Genomic DNA, 17706 nt, shown 5'->3' on the forward strand with positions numbered 1-17706 from the left:
TAATAAACAAACAAACAAAAAATAATAATAATAATAACTCACGAGGTTTTCCGGATCACCGGTCGTCTTGTCATACGCCTGGTTCTATAAGTACTGAGGTTTGTCTGCTGCATATCTACAGGGTGATTATAATAAACTTTATTGAACAGACTCAGGGTCCTGATTATCAACAAGACATAAATATACATTATAAAAGAAAAACAAAAAAACAAACTTATGAAACAGCAACACTCATACACCCCCCACCCCTCACAACAGACACACTAATTAGCAGGATGTAGTAGGCCTATACATTACACTTCCCATGTATGGACCAATAGCAGATTAGGGCAGGGTAAAATAATTGATTTAATCGATTCTGAATCGATTTCATTTAAAATTTACATAACCGATTCACAGGGCACAAAATCAATTATTTTGGTTCTTTTTCCTTTTGCTCCTTATGTTTAATTTAGGTCTATGGAAAATACCCAGTAGGTATTAGTCAATTAGGCATAGGCCTACTAATTTAAAATTGGCAACCAGTTAACCCTGTCAAACCACAGCCCTTTGAAATGTTTATATAAAAATAGGCTACAGCATCTTTTGGGGGAAATCCTGGCACCAAGGAAGGAACGGATTGAATCGATTCGGAAGGTATCAAATCGAATCGAATTGAATCGTGATTAATCTATTTAAAGCCCTAAGAATCGAAATCGAATCGATACAGGAACATGGCTGTGATACCCAGCCCTATGTCAGATACCAGATGAAGGACGACTCAGGGTATTTCTCAAAACCTAGTGTGCGCACTTCCAAGTGTACCAGCCTAATTACTGGTGGTCACACCCAGTGATTAGATATGTTTTGGTGTGACTAATAAAGAGTATCCAATCACTGGGCGTGACTAATTAGGCTGAATACACTTGGAAGTGTGCGCACTACGTAGGTTTTGAGAAATACAGTTGCATCACGTTTAGCAGTTTGTTAACCTAAGTCCTTTTTGGGAAAGGGTGCCCTCTGTCTTTTAACTCCAAAATATTTCAGCCTCAGAAGAACATAAAAACATGCAACAAGTTGCAATTAAAAGCTAGGACAATCATTTTGCATTAGAATGTGTTCATTCAGCTCTAACATACCAACATTTTTAATGGAAAAAAACTCCCCCTCAAATCAAGATTTGAATGCAGCGTATATGTGGGGGTTTTTTTTGTTTTTTTTGTTGTTGTTATTAATTAAGAATGTGGGTATGTAGGTATGAATGAACACACTCTAATGCAAAATGAGGGTCCTATCTTTTAAATGCAACTAATTTCCTGATTTTACTGTATGTGTTTCGGGAGCTGAGATATTTAGTTTTTAATAGGCAGAGTGTACCCTATCCCAAAACGGGCAGGCTAAAATGGATTAAGGGTTCAAAGCGCAAGGGAGATTGTACGTGTGCCAGAGTTGCAGTGGAGGTGTTGTAAAGGCACCAGGTTACCGTCTTGGGCTTAGAGTCCAGGAGAGCTGGAGCAGCACACGCACAAACAGGACGAAGGCAGAGGAAAAGACAGACAAGGGCAGACAAGGGTGCTGTTTCCACGTAGCAGGATATTTTTTTAGCAGGGTATTTGTTTTCCTCCTGTTGAGGTGTAAACGCAACATGTGGACAAAAATAAATCCTCCATTGTAACAAATGTGTTTCAGCCCCCTAAACTGGATATTTGTTTCTCCTGCTTTTTATACCTGGATTTTAAATATCTGCTGCGTGGAAACGGAAGGCCAAAACCAATACAAAAACCAATGCAACCAGGAGAAAAAAATATCCACATATAAAAATATCCAGCGACGTGGAAACAGCACCTGAAGTGCACATCTGAAAACCAGGAAAAGGCAGGTTAAGGAAGAAAAATCCGCACTCACAAACTGCGTCTCATTATTGATTTATATTACCACCATGTCTAAAAAGCAAACACGTTTCGGCTATCAAGCCTTCATCAGTGCGTGGTAAGTGGTGCTTTTTGGACATGGTGGTAAAATAAAATACATTTTATCGCGCACCCAAAGACTTTCTTTTTTCCAAGAAGTTGAGCGCGTCCTTTGCCAAAACTAGGAGAAGGCAGGTGGCATTACCAGAGCAGCACTTGTAGAGCAGGAGAAGAGTCATATCAGGCAGGTCCAGGTCAACCAGGGGAAGTCAGCAGAGCGGGTTCAGGTAAAAAAAAAAACGCAGACAAACGCATACGGGTTGCAGGGCTTGAAGACGATCAGACAAGGACAAACTGAAAGACAGGACTAGATATACACAAAGAGATGACATATAGCTGGATGGTTAACAAGAGGAATGAGAGAGAGAGAGAGAGACAGAGGCAGAGAAGCAGGCAGAAAGAGAGAGGTTAGTAAAGAGGGGTCATCCCTATGTTCAAAAAAGGGCTCTATGTTCCCCGCTGCTTCCAAATAGACTGCTGCCGCATGGCAAAGCGCAGGTTGTTGTTTCACCTCTGATAGGTTAGGTTTAGGGATAGTTTTGGTCAGGGCACACATTTACAACTCAGAAACATTGCATTACTGACAGGTTAGGTTTAGGGATGGTTTTGGGAAGGAAAACTCGGAAACATACAATGCGGGTAACATAGAACCCCTTTTTTAGGACCCGGGGAACATAGGACCTGGGGAACATAAGTACGCTCCCAGTAAAGACAGTTAAGAGCTCACCAACAGGTGCCGGGGAGTGAGCTCATGACAAGCAAGACATATTCACTTGGCATATTCCAGTATAAGCATTTAAAAATGTGTACTTTTTGGGTCACGCACTAGTCTGTACACTAGTATGGGTGGTTAAAAAGCTTCTTCCTCTATGTGTACATTACATTACATAACATTACATTACATTGCATTTGGCAGACGCTTTATAACCAAAGCGACTTTCAAAAGAGGACATAATCAAGCCAACATCATAAGCAAATAGAAAGTGCACAGGAGATATACAGAACAACAGAGGGGTTAGTTTTTTTTTTTTTTTTAAAGACTAAAATAACGAGTACACACCCACACAAACACACACACACAAACTAAACTAAACTAAACATCATGTCAGGAGTCTGCCCTGGGGCAAGGCCAGTTCAAGCATGTGTACAGTGCAAGTGTACAGTGCAAGTGTACAGTATAGTTATTGTCACGGCTCTAAATGTTTCTTTTCTGTTCATCACCAGCCAAAATGGCTAGTAGATGTTAATCTTAGTAACCAAACACACACTCATCAAAATGGGTCAAAGTGTCTAGCAACTTGGTCTTTTCTACCAGCCAAACAGAAATTAACATCAGCATTTGGTCAGTTGGCTGGTGTTAATTTAGAGCTCTGGTTACCGTACCTGAAAACCTCAGTTCATATTGATGAATTCCAGCAGTGAATGTCATTGTTGTTTCACCACTGACATACCGCTTCTCCAGCTCCTCACTGTTCTGCAGAGGCAAAGACAAACCATCACCATCCTGTTTAATAATGTGACTTTTTAGATTGTTGCATGGTGATTTATTTAAATGTTAAGTGTTCAAATGTATTTATACCTTATTATTTATTATATTTATTATATTATTTATTATATATACCTTATTATTATATATTTATACCTTATTATTTGTCACAGCATAACAGCTGACTTGACTTGAGCTTCTTATTTATTTATTTATTTGTTTATTTATGTATGTATGTATGTATGCATGTATGTATTTATGTTACTCTACTCTGCTATTATTTGTTCTTTCTTGCATTTTAACGTCTGTCTTGCTAATGTCTGTCCTGTATACAGGACTACGTCTATGTCTTTGCATGAGAGAAAAGTAATTTTGTGTATGACCTGTGCACAGGGTGCGATTTGTTGAAGACCCAGAAGGGGGCATAAGTTTCAGATTTTAAGCATTATCAATGGAGTTACATACAGCAAATATTAAAATCCTGTAGGAAAAGTGGAGGTATCAAAACCAGAAGGGACGGGGGGACAATCCCTCCCCATCACCCCTACAAATCGCACCCTGCTTGTGCATATTAAGACACTAAAAATAAAGCAGCCATGACTTAATAGGGAATACAGTCCCAGGAAAAAGTTTGTACACCCTTTGAAATTTCTTACATTTCTGTCAAAATTGATCATAAAACATGGTCTGATCTTCCCGGACGTCTCAAGAAGGAACAATCAGAGTCTGCTTTAATTAATTCCACCCAAACATTTACATGTTATCATATTTTTATTGGTCATAAGGCCATAGCATTCACAGGAGAGCAGGGCATAAGTAAGTACACCCTTGCGTTAAGTAGGTTTTAACCCTCAGTTAGTTGCAATATCATCAACCAGACTTGTCCTGTAGTTGCAGATCAGATTAACAAAACAATCTGTTTGTATCTTGTCTCCCTCTTCTTTAGAGAACTGCCTCTCGTCAGCAAGGTTTGTGGGATGTCTGGAGTGCATAGCTTTCTTGACTTCATATCATATAATTTAAATTATTTTTTGTCAGGGCTTTGACTGGGCTATTTCAGAATGTGTATTTCATTATTATGAAGCCATTCTAAAGTCGATTTGCTTCTAAAGTATGGGTTGTTGTCACATTTCATTACCCATACTCTTGTGTGCTTCAACTGTGTGACAGACTTCCTCATGTTTTTTTCTGTAAAATATCACAATAAACTTGAGTTCATTGTTCCACTGATAATAGCAAACTGTCAAGGGCCTGAGGCAGCAAGGTAGCCGCATATAATGATGCTCCCGCCACCATACTCAGAAGAGGAGATGTAACCAAGAATAGCTAAAAATGGGATTCATTCTGACAATCTAAAATTAATGGGGTTTCTATCCAAAAAAAATATTGCTGCACCTTTGAGGTTTGCGAAAAAGCATTTATATGCTTCATAGAATTACTGCAAAATATTCTGTAGACCAACGTTGAAACCAAAGTTGAATTGTTCAGGGGAACACACAATGTCATGTTTGGAGGAGAACTGGAGAACCACACCTTCACCAAAACATCATCTCCACCTTTGAGTATGGTGGCGGGAGCATCTTTATATGCGGATACCTTGCTGCCTCAGGCCCTTGACAGTTTGCTATTATCAGTGGAACAATGAACTCAGAAGTTTATCGAGATATTTTACAGAAAAAAGTGAGGTAGTCTGTCACACAGTTGAAGCACACAAGAGTATGGGTCCGGAAATGTAACAACAACCCATACTTTAGAAGCAAATCGACTTTAGAATGGCTTCATAATAATGAAATACACATTCTGAAATAGCCCAGTCAAAGCCCTGACAAAAAATAATTGAAATTATATGGTATGAAGTCAAGAAAGCTATGCACTCCAGACATCCCACAAACCTTGCTGACGAGAGGCAGTTTTCTAAAGAAGAGGGAGACCTGATACATCCAGATTGTTTTGTTAATCTGATCTGCAACTACAGGAAACATATGGTTGAGGTTATTGTGACTAACTTAGGGTTAAAACCTATTGAATGCAAGGGTGTACTTACTTATGCCTTGCTGTCCTGTGAATGTTTACATCTTATGGCCAATGAAAATATGAAAACTTGTAAATGTTTGGGTTGAATTGGTTAAAGCAGACTCTGGTTGTTCCTTCTTGTGATATCCGGGAAGATCAGACCATGTTTTATGACCAATTTTGACAGAAAGGTAAAAAATTTCAAAGGGTGTACAAACTTTTTCCTGGGACTGTATGTCGCTAAGCTAGTGAAAGTCAATGGATCCGTGTAGCATTGTAGCATGTAGCACTTTCACTAGCTTAGCGACATATTCCCTCTTTTATCTTGTCTTAAAGCAAGACAACGGCTTACATGAAAAATAAGACACTTTACCACCTTTATAAACCCTGGTCAACAATTGTAACTGTATTAAGCCCCAAAATAGTGGCATACCCCTTTAAAGGATAGGCCTAACTTCTGCCAATTTCAATATGCTGTTGTATTGCTCACAATACCCTTGACTGCTGATGTATTTTTTCGACTCAGCCCTTTCCGAGATCTGAGCCATTCTAATGGGGGCAGACTTTGTTTACATTAAAAACTTTCTTAACATAGGCCTACTATATTATCCCAAAAGATATCACCCAAAACCCGCCACCTTTTACACACACACACACACACTCACACACACACACACACACACACACACACACACACACACACCTTACCTCATACTTTCTCCACTTGTAGTCATCTTTCCAGTACCACAGCCACCCACTGTTGCCCATGGAGCAAACGTTATCCAACCTGCAGGCCATTGTGTCAAAGTCTATGGAGGATCTGGCGCTTTAAAAGGAAACAAAAATAATGTAATGTTTATTAATCTGTGGCGTTTATGCAAGTAGCCTAGGTGTGTGTGTGTGTGTGTGTGTGTGTGTGTGTGTGTGTGTGTGTGTGTGTGTGTGTGTGTGTGTGTGTGTGTGTGTGTGTGTGTGTGTGTGTGTGTGTGTGTGTGTGTGTAATGCAACCAGTGAGCGGCATCATAACGGCGTCTGCTGTAGAAGGCGCCAATTTCCGAGCGTGCGCTGTCACCCCATTCAAACCTTTCCCGCGTTTTATTGTCGGCTCATGATTTACAAATTCCAGAGTTTCAACATTCCGACTGCATTCAAGGTCCCGTTAGTTTAGCACGGGTCGACACGTGTCTAGCTAACCATTCGCACTTGTTACACTCGCAAAGCTTTCATGTTCTACACGCAAGCACAAACAAATAATTGACAATGGTTTAACATGTCTTTGTTTCTTTATTTATTATACCAAGTAATTGCAGCTACCCTTAGTGTCTTGAAACGAGTGGGTTCTAAGTGTTTAGGAACAATGACCAATGTTCATCTAAGCAATCGAAAGTTACACGTCTTACCAGTGTCGCAGCAGCAGCCCACTGTCCGCTCTTCCGTGTTTTGGCAAAAGGGTTGTGTGTCTTGCGTGCAGGGGATGGGGGCGCGTTTATCATTGGGCACGTGCGCGTGTGCGCTTCCTCTCGCCCTCGCATTAAATTACATTTGTCTGGTGGACCAAGTTGCAAGTTGCAAGATTGCGAGAGGCGTAGGCTATAGTCACGCTACTCGAAAAAAACGGCGTCTCCTCCTCGCCACACTGAAAAAGAAAATTCGCTAGGAACACACACAGGCACACCCGCCCAAACACAGAGATGTGATGCGGTTAGAGATGACAGGTGGTCTGTGTGTCTTAATGGGCTTGGTCTCCACTGCCTTGATCTCACCTCTGCTAAAGTAGTCACTGGCCCTGTCACAACATGATGGAGAATGATCCTAAATCAGACTTGTTGTGTTCTGACTTTACATTCTATTACATTATTGCATACTTACCCCACGCCACTAGGAGGCGTACCTGACATACTGTAATGTACATCTGTACATGGGTATATAAATGTGTGATGACGTTGAAGTGATGTCTTATGTTGAGTATGATGATAAAGAACACGCGTTGGAAGTAGCTACGTTTTGTCCTTCATTTCTTCACCTAATTCTATAGTAGTAAGTTCAATCCTAGTATAGAACAAGACTCCATTATTTCCTCTCATCACTGAATCTCATTTGCTGCCAGAGAATTTGTTCTCATCACCCAATGAACTGAGTCTCCATTGGAAAATAGTTGTTTCAGCCATCTGAGACTTTTGGTCTGTAGGCCTACAAATGGCTGGCTGGATACTTTATTTATTTATTTTTATTAAAAAAAAAAAAATCGTGTCCACGCCACTTTTGAGATAAAACTAGCTAGTCCCCACCACCTTCACAAATATACCCTAATTGAATGTATAAATGGCTGGCTGTATACTTTATTTTTAAAAACTGATTTTCCACCACAGTAAAAAGCATGGGTGTTATTTTAGGTGTGAATGTTAGGGACATGTCGATATCACGATGGTCCTTTACATAAAATAGTGTTTTTTTCCTCTGGCCCTTTCATCTGAACTGCAGTGTATTATCTTTTCAGTAAACTAACACACACATGCAGACATGTTTATTTCAGCACTGCGCAACATGTTGTTCACATGAAGGTCCCACACACCTCAAGCAATCTCCTCAATATCATTTTGAAAGTAGTTCAGAGGCGATAATATTGTTAAAAGAATGCCTTTATCAGCGGTCTCACTAAGTGGAATGTTTCATTTTATTTTTACGGCAGTTAGCCTACTTTAGGCCTGCTTGACAACAGCTGAGATACTGTACATTCAGTAATTCAGCGGTACAATATAAAGTAATGATAATGTGCTCACTTTCACTGGAGCATGAAAATCTTTGAGGTGAAGGGATTTCTGCATAGGCCTACATGTAATGTCATGACCTCACTCGCTCCCCTGCATCTGAATGCCCCCTTGCTTGGTTCCAGTTCACGGATGGAAAGAATCCATTACGCCTGCTAATATTCAGGGATGTCCACAGGGTGGCAGTACAGAGCTCAGTCACCCAGCAAAACACTATTCCCACTGCACACTACACTACACACTACACTTCTCTCTCTCTCTCTCTCTCTCTCTCTCTCTCTCTCTCTCTCTCTCTCTCTCTCTCTCTCTCTCTCTCTCTCTCTCTCTCTCTCTCTCTCTCTCTCTCTCTCTCTCTCTCAGAAACAAATATGTATGCACCTGTTTAAATTTCCTCATGGTTAAAAGTCAAAAGTCTCTCTCTCTCTCTCTCTCTCTCTCTCTCTCTCTCTCTCTCTCTCTCTCTCTCTCTCTCTCTCTCTCTCTCTCTCACACACACACACACACACACGCTCGCTCGCTCGCGCACACACACTGGAATTTGTCAATCATGAGCCGACAATAATAACGCGGGAAAAGTTTGAATGGGGTGATAGCGCACGCTCGGAAATTGGCGCCTTCTACAGCAGACGCCGTTATGATGCCGCTCACTGATTGCAACACACACACACAGACACACACACACACACACACACACACACACACACACACCACACACACACACACACACACACACACACACACACACACACACACATACACACACACACACACAGTAATTACCCTGAAGCTCACTGTGTACAATTCACAAAACCAATGGCAACAACAAAGTAAATTAAATTGAAACTGAAACTGATGATACTAAATGCAGACCGCATGCTGTTTAGTCCAGGATCATTGAAATGTTTCAGTTTCTCATTTCCATCATGGCCCAGCACCACGAGCCACATATACAGTATACCCACCATAAAAAACTAGACTACACCACTGGTGGACACATACAGTAGGTAGCCCAGGGGTGGGCAATCTGGCCCGTCATCAATTACAGTATATCTGAAATTCATTTATTTCTATATAGCCTACTGTATAAATGTTTAATATATTTTTTTAAACTCTTGTCTTATTTCAAATATAAAGCAATTGCACAGATTTTGTTACATTTATTGAAGAATAGCTGATAGGAAGCATGTCAAAAAATGAACAGGCTAAAAGTTAACGAAGGGGGCTAAAGCTATTGATGGGGTGCGTCCCGGGGTGCTTACTTCCTCAAGGCCATTACTGTAAGATCAGCAAAAAAAAGTGTTGACTTCCGCTGTGCATACTTCTGAGATAAGTTTCGTTTCCTCTCTCTACGAGCGTGCTGCATAATTTATGGCGGGCAAAGTCCCTGTGAGAGCCTATGATGACGCAATACCACCACCAGTGTTGCCAGATTGGGCGGGTATTGGGCTACTTGGGATGAGCGTCTGCGGGTAAAAACGGGAAAAATTGGCCATTTGGCGGTTTTTTTCAGCCGTTTTGGGCCCATAGAAGTCAATGTAATTTGTTGAATTTGGGCGGAATTTAGCGCATTTTGGCGGTTTTTGAGAACCTTTTGGGCGGGATTTGGTCAGACACATCTGGCAACACTGACCACCACCACTGGTGCCCTGGCAACAGCACCTGCTCTGGTCACATGACTCCTGTGTCCTGCCTGAAAACACAACATACGACACAATGAGAGCGTTGCAATATGCAACCTTGCCTCCTCCACTTGCTTCTCATCATGATGATATCACTGACAACAGCATTATATTTCAATATCTTGCAAAAGCTCAATTGTAGAGTCTTTTTCTCATTTGCAATTGGGATGGTGAATGAAAAACAGTCCCTCAAAAGTTGTTGTGGCTAGGCTGACAGCTGGGAAACTTTATCTTTTTCTCCACGGAGGAGGGGCCAGGAGGCGGGACGAGGAGACAAGCGCAAGTGGAGGAGGCAAGGTTGCATATTAAAAAGCCCTCACATTGTGATCCCTGCTATTTCTTTTAGTGTACTTTGATATATTCCCTTCATTGATCCTGACTTCTCTTGGTGTATTGTTTTAGCTACACCGTACATACACTGTACTCATGCTTGTGCTTTTTTAAATTTTATTTTTGTGTGTGTGTTTTTTATGGGTGTCTCTTCATGTCCCTTTGTCTGTGCTGTTCCATGTTGTTTCAGGTCTTTACTTAGGCCTTCCTGTTAGCACTTTGGTCAACTGTTCATGTTGTTTTAAAAGTGCATTACAAATAAACTTTGACTTGACTTGACTTGACTTGACTTGACTTGACACAATGCAGGCGTTGGCACTTCAGACAGTTCAGTTGAATCTTCACTGGAGAGACACCACCAGAGCAGTAGCACAGATGTAATTTTTTAAAAAACTTTTTTTATTCAAATGCACAACATGACTAACGTTTCAATGTAATGGTTAGAACATCTTCATCAGAGTGCATGTTGAAGTTCAGTTGAATCCCTCCTATACAAGGTATACCCACGGGGGGGATAGTCACCTCTCATTGCTATCCAAGGAGCTATCAGGACCAGTCCAGCCAGACAAGCTAGACCATGCACTGAGGTATAAACAGCTGTTTGCTGTGACGTGCGGAGTCAGTGATAGGCCAAATTAATAGGCCAAATTGATTAATTAGTTTACAATCTGCCTCATATTCCAAATTACCTGGTTTTACCATTCCATTGGTTCATCCAGTTTCTGGATGGTAATTGTTCTCATAGGACAGTGGTTCTCAACCTTTTTTGAACAAACACCCCTTGACCTCATCCTAAGCTTCCCAATGCCCCCTGGACCTCATCCAAGTCTCCCAACGCTCCTGTCACTGTCACTGGCCCTGTCACAACATGATGGAGAATGATCCTAAATCAGACTCCATTATTTCCTCTCATCACTGAATCTCATTTGCTGCCAGAGAATTTGTTCTCATCACCCAATGAACTGAGTCTCCATTGGAAAATAGGCCTAGTTGTTTCAGCCACCGGAGACTTTTGGTCTGTAGGCCTACAAATGGCTGGCTGGATACTTTATTTATTTATTTATTTATTTTAAACATTTTTCATGTCAACGTCACTTTTGAGATAAAACTAGCTAGTCCCCACCACCTTCACAAATATACCCTAATTTAATGTATAAATGGCTGGCTGTATACTTCATTTAGGCCTATTTTAAAAAAACTTTTTTCTCAGCACTGTAAAAAGCATGGGCGTAGTTCAGATGTGGATATTGGGGACATGTCCATACCACTTTTGAGATTAAACTACTGTAGCTTATCACCACCACCTTTTTACAAATATAATGCAAAAATAGCATGGGCTACCCAGAGAATTTGTCATATTAATGTCCCCACCACTTTCTAAGCCAAACCTACACCTCTGGTTAAAATACAGTATATATATATATTTTTTTTCCCTGCAGTACACAGTTATCCCAGAGGCCTTGCCAGACTACTGGGACCAGAGATTCTTTAAGTATAGAGATATGCCAACATAATAGGTTTCTATGGGCACCTAACATGACCAGGTTCCGGTCTGCCTAAAGGGGCGTGTCATAATGCTCCTAGAATGAATAGAACAGTCCTCAGGTCTGCCTAAAGGGGGATTTCCCCCCCAATAATAGAACCCGGAAACAATGGGCCAATGGAACCTCTCTCTCTCTACTCTCTCTGACTGGGACAGTGACTTCTTGCCTGCAGAGGGATATGAGGTAGTGAACATGTCATGGACTAACTCTTACTTACAGTGTTGCGTCACACTAACGATGGTCCTTTACATAAAATAGTGTTTTTTTCCTTTGGCCCTTTCATCTGAACTGCAGTGCATTATCTTTTCAGTAACTAACGCACACATGCAGAAATGCTTATTTCAGCACAGCACACCATGGTGTTCACCTGAAAGGTCCCACACACCTCAAGCAATCTCCTCAATATCATTTTGAAAGTAGTTCTTAGACTTAGACTTAGACTTCTTTATTGTCCATTAAACTTACATAAAATGGAGATTTCGCTTTGGTGGTGGCATAAGGACGCACAAGACAAACACACATCACAGTCAACACAATAAAGAATATATATATATATATATATATGAAGAGTTCAGATGCAAAAAACCCTAACTCCATTTCTGAAGACCTGCACTTCTATATTTTTAGAGAACCCTGTTGTTGGTTTGGTTTAGATTTATGTACTTGATAATACATGTAAATAGTTATATTACATAAATAAAATGAAAAAATATGCAATTTTGATAGCTTTGTATTAAATAAAAATTAATTAAGATTATTTTCTGAAAAGGCACTTAGGGGGTTTTGCATCTGAACTCTTCATATATATATATATATATATGTGTGTGTGTGTGTGTGTGTGTGTGTGTGTGTGTGTGTGTGTGTGTGTGTGTGTGTGTGTGTGTGTGTGTGTGTGTGTGTGTGTGTGTGTGTGTGTGTGTGTGTGTGTGTGTGTGTGTGTGTGTGTGTGTGTGTGTGTGTGTGTGTGTGTGGATAAAAGATAGATAGATAAAACCTGTGGAATAAAATTAAATCTCATTACTCAATTAAAATTGTAGTTATATTGTAGTGTAGAAAGTAGTTCAGAGGCGATAATATTGTTAAAAAGATCACACTTAATAGCGGCATTGGTGGATATATGTGCATTAGTCTCACTAAACAATTTATTTGTTTTGTCTTTTTTTATTTTACAGTAGTCACTTAATATTCAGTCACCTGCTAATATTCAGGGATGTCCACAGGGTGGCAGTACAGAGCTCAGTCACCCAGCAAAACACTATTCCCACTGCACACTACACTACACACACACACACACACACACACACACACACACACACACACACACACACACACACACACACACACACACACACACACACAAACACACACACACACACACACACACACACACACACACACACACACACACACACACACACACACACACACACACACACACTAATTACCCTGCCTGTGTGATACGATACACAAAACCAATGGCAACAACAAAGTAAATTAAATTGAAACTGAAACTGATGATACTAAATGCAGACCGCATGCTGTTTAGTCCAGGATCATTGAAATGTTTCAGTTTCTCATTTCCATCATGGCCCAGCACCACGAGCCATTGGCTTACATGTAATGACCCAGACGCAGGTGGATTTTTTTTTTTTGAAAAAAGGTTCGCACACTCCTTTGATTTTTTTTTCTTCTTAAAGTTATTTTTTCTTCTTTTTATTCATTAATTCATTCAATGGCGATGACGTTTCGGCCTCTCGGTCTTCCTCAGATTCCAGACGCAGGTGGACAGGACACATACAGTAGGTAGCCCAGGGGTGGGCAATCTGGCCCGTCATCAATTACAGTATATCTGACCAGGGCAGCCGACAGGGGGGGACAAACGGGTATGTTGTCCCGGGCCCAGGGAGAGAGGGGGCCCAGAATTGGGTCCTCATTACATTGTATGTATTGGGTGGGAGTTCCTTTCAGATTACTTTGTCTCGGGCCCAGTCAATGCTGTCAGTGGCCCTGTATCTGACATTAATTTATTTCTACAGCCTATATATTTGTTACTATATTTTTAAAACTCTTGTCTTATTTCAAATATAAAGCAATTGCACAGATTTTGTTACATTTATTGAAGAATAGCTGATAGGAAGCATGTCAAAAAATGAACAGGCTAAAAGTTAACGAAGGGGGCTAAAGCTATTGATGGGGTGCGTCCCGGGGTGCTTACTTCCTCAAGGCCATTACTGTAAGATCAGCAAAAAAAAGTGTTGACTTCCGCTGTGCACGCTTCTGAGATAAGTTTCGTTTCCTCACTCTACGAGCGTGCTGCATAATTTATGGCGGGCAAAGTCCCTGTTAGTGCCTATGATGACGCAATAGCCTACCACCACCAGTGTTGCCAGATTTGGCGGGTGCCCGCCCAATTGGGCTACTTGGGATGAGCGTCGGCGGGCAAAAACGGGAAAAATTGGCCATTTGGCGTTTTTTTCAGCCGTTTTGGGCCCATAGAAGTCAATGTGATTTGTTGAATTTGGGCGGAATTTAGCGCATTTTGGCGGTTTTTGAGAACCTTTTGGGCGGGATTTGGTCAGACACATCTGGCAACACTGACCACCACCACTGGTGCCCTGGCAACAGCACCTGCTCTGGTCACATGACTCCTGTGTCCTGCCTGAAAACACAACATACGACACAATGAGAGCGTTGCAATATGCAACCTTGCCTCCTCCACTTGCCTCCTCCACTTGCTTCTCGTCATGATGACATCACTGACAACAGCATTATATTTCAATATCTTGAAAAAGCTCAATTGTAGAGTCTTTTTCTCATTTGCAATCGGGATGGTGAATGAAAAACAGTCCCTCAAAAGTTGTTGTGGCTAGGCTGACAGCTGGGAAACTTTATCGTTTTCTCCACGGAGGAGGGGCCAGGAGGCGGGACGAGGAGACAAGCGCAAGTGGAGGAGGCAAGGTTGCATATTAAAAAGCCCTCACATTGTGATCCCTGCTATTTCTTTTAGTGTACTTTGATATATTCCCTTTATTGATCCTGACTTCTCTTGGTGTATTGTTTTAGCTACACCGTACCTACACTGTACTAATGCTTGTGCTTTTTTAAATTTTATTTGTGTGTGTGTGTTTTTTATGGGTGTCTTCATGTCCCTTTGTCTGTGCTGTTCCATGTTATTTCAAGTCTTTACTTATGCCTTCCTGTTAGCACTTTGGTCAGCTGCTCATGTTGTTTTAAAAGTGCATTACAAATAAACTTTGACTTGACTTGACTTGACTTGACTTGACTTGACTTGACTTGACTTGACTTGACATACGACACAATGCAGGTGGTGGCACTTCAGACAGTTCAGTTGAATCTTCACTGGAGAGACAACACCGGAGCAGCACAGATGTAATTTTTATTTTATTTTATTTTTTTTTACTTTTTTTATTCAAATGCACAACATGACTAACGTTTCAATGTAATGGTTAGAACATCTTCATCAGAGTGCATGTTGAAGTTCAGTTTAATCCAGGGCCGGATTAACATTGCCCGGGGCCCCTAGGATACAGGTTGTTGTGGGGTCCCCTGGAAGGCAAATTTTCCAGGAAATGTACATAGACAATGTCATAATTACGAGCTATGAATTGAGGGAAACTTGTCTACCAACTGTTCTGAACACAATAGATACATTTTTCAGTTTTATGTTGCATTGGGTCAAAATTCTGCGTTTTTTTGTTTCACTTTTGGCCAATCAGGGGCCCCCTGGCAGGTGGGGGCCCCTAGGCTGCAGCCATATCTAGCCTGTGCGCTGATCCGGCCCTGATTGAATCCCTCCTATACAAGGTATACCCACGGGGGCATAGTGAGTTCTCAGCGCTATCCAAGAAGCTACCAGGACAAGTCCAGCCAGGCACTACAGTACATAGGGAATTTACAGCTGTTTGCTGTGACGCGCGGAGTCAGTGATATTACATTACATTACATTACATTAGTATTTAGCAGACACCTTTTTTCAAAGCAACTTACAAGGAGCAATTTAAAGTGTTTATGAAACGAAAACAAACGGTCATTCCCATTAAAGCCTTGTTTTTTCTGATAGCATCGATGAGACTTTGAACCCAATCATCCTGGAGGAACTTGTGAAAATGGCAACTCAAAGTGTGAATTCTGTGAAATTTGGTGTGACTAATGAGCTGGGCTGTGACATCATAGAGGGGAGTCCCTGGTTTGCTTGTATGGCGATCTGAGAAAACAGCACACATTTGATGGACCCACATCTTATAAAGGAACCAAAATTCTGATACAAACATCAGCGTGTCGAAAAACCACACATCCAACCTCATGAGAAAAAAAAACAGCAGCACAAATCTATTTCAGAGGCACTGATACATCTGCAGAAAGTGACATGTCTGACAGGCGAAGTGACGATTGTTGACATAGCCTGACAGTTCGTTTTGTTTATGGTTACGGTTGCTAAGGGCGCTTTGCCATGACCCACAGATGACATGGCGTGTGTATTTGTTGACAAATGGGGGGCATTTTGATTCAATTGCGTGATATAGTGTGATTGAAATGCATGTAGGCTACATGCAAAAATATCATCAACTAGAGAAAAAACTGAGGTATTAGGCTGTTGGAAAAACGCCCTAAATAGCCTGAGTCCTCAGCATAATTTTAGCGTTCATCATTATTATTATTTTTTGTGCTCAAAGTCACAGGTGTCGTGTGTCCCTCAGCCGGACTCTGAGGACGAGGTGTGTCCAAACGTCAGCCACACGTGCACCACAATACTAAAAACAAACAATCAACGCTTCAAAGTAGGCCTACGCTATGTGCATCTCTGTTTATTCGCTAAGCAGTAGCAGGACTTTTTCTAGGATTTTTTGGCATGAGGGAGCATCATGGCAGGTTACAGGGGGTGAAGGGGGGTGTTCCCCCCCATGAATGAGAAATTTATTAGGGGCGCTCAAATATATATATATATATATATATATATATATATATATATATATATATATATATATATATATATATAAATATAAAAGTATGAGGGTGCACCCACGGAGGTATGAGGGTGGAGCGCCCCTATTTCCCCGTTCAGAAAAAGCCCTGAGTAGCCCAATCTGTGAGTTGGCTGTCCTCGACTGAGAGCACCACGCTGATGTGTGGATATCCTCCCAAAACCAATTTATTGACCAGTTGAATGGCAATTAATAAAAAGTGCATATTCCGAGAGCATTCGCATCGGTTTGGCATGTAATGTGCATTACCCTTTCCTGAAAACAACATACAAAGCAGATGGACAAGGTAAAACGAGTAGCCTAAAGCAAAGCAGTGCACTCACCTGTCTTCGTGCCCGAGCAGTTACAGGGGCAGTTTCAGTCTGCACGCCGGCGATGTCAATTGTTGGAACTGCTTGAGGCAATAGCATTCTCTTCAGTCCAACCATGCCCGCGACCTCCACATTTGTGGTGAAGCACAAGGGGTGGAAATGTGCCGAGCACAACAGTGACCAAGAGCTTGCTTCAAAACCACGCATTGGATCCACAGAGCCCTAGCTTGATTTAGCCTTCTCCTTGTCGGCCACAGTTCCATCATTCTTCACAGAAGGGAACTTGTGCAAAGATATTCCTTCTGTCAAGTAGCCATTTTTGCAGCTGGCACCGTTCGGCCCTCCAGCAACACACTGCTTGACACTGCGCTTTATTTTGGTACTAGCCGCCATTGATCTGAACAAGGTGGAATGAGGTGAACTCACCCCTTCTATGTCACGCATATCATTTGCATAAAATTTGCATGTCACCAAAAAAACACTTTTTGGGAACGTTTTAACATGACTTTTAGGACAAAATATCACCCAGACAATATCCCATTTTATTCACAAGGCTTAGAACTTTCAGAATCTGTCCTGGAAATGGTCAAATTCCTTTACTTTGTTTTCGTTTCATAAACACT

The sequence above is a fragment of the Engraulis encrasicolus genome, chromosome 15 (genome assembly GCF_034702125.1).
Source record: "Engraulis encrasicolus isolate BLACKSEA-1 chromosome 15, IST_EnEncr_1.0, whole genome shotgun sequence".
Lineage (NCBI taxonomy): Eukaryota > Metazoa > Chordata > Actinopteri > Clupeiformes > Engraulidae > Engraulis > Engraulis encrasicolus.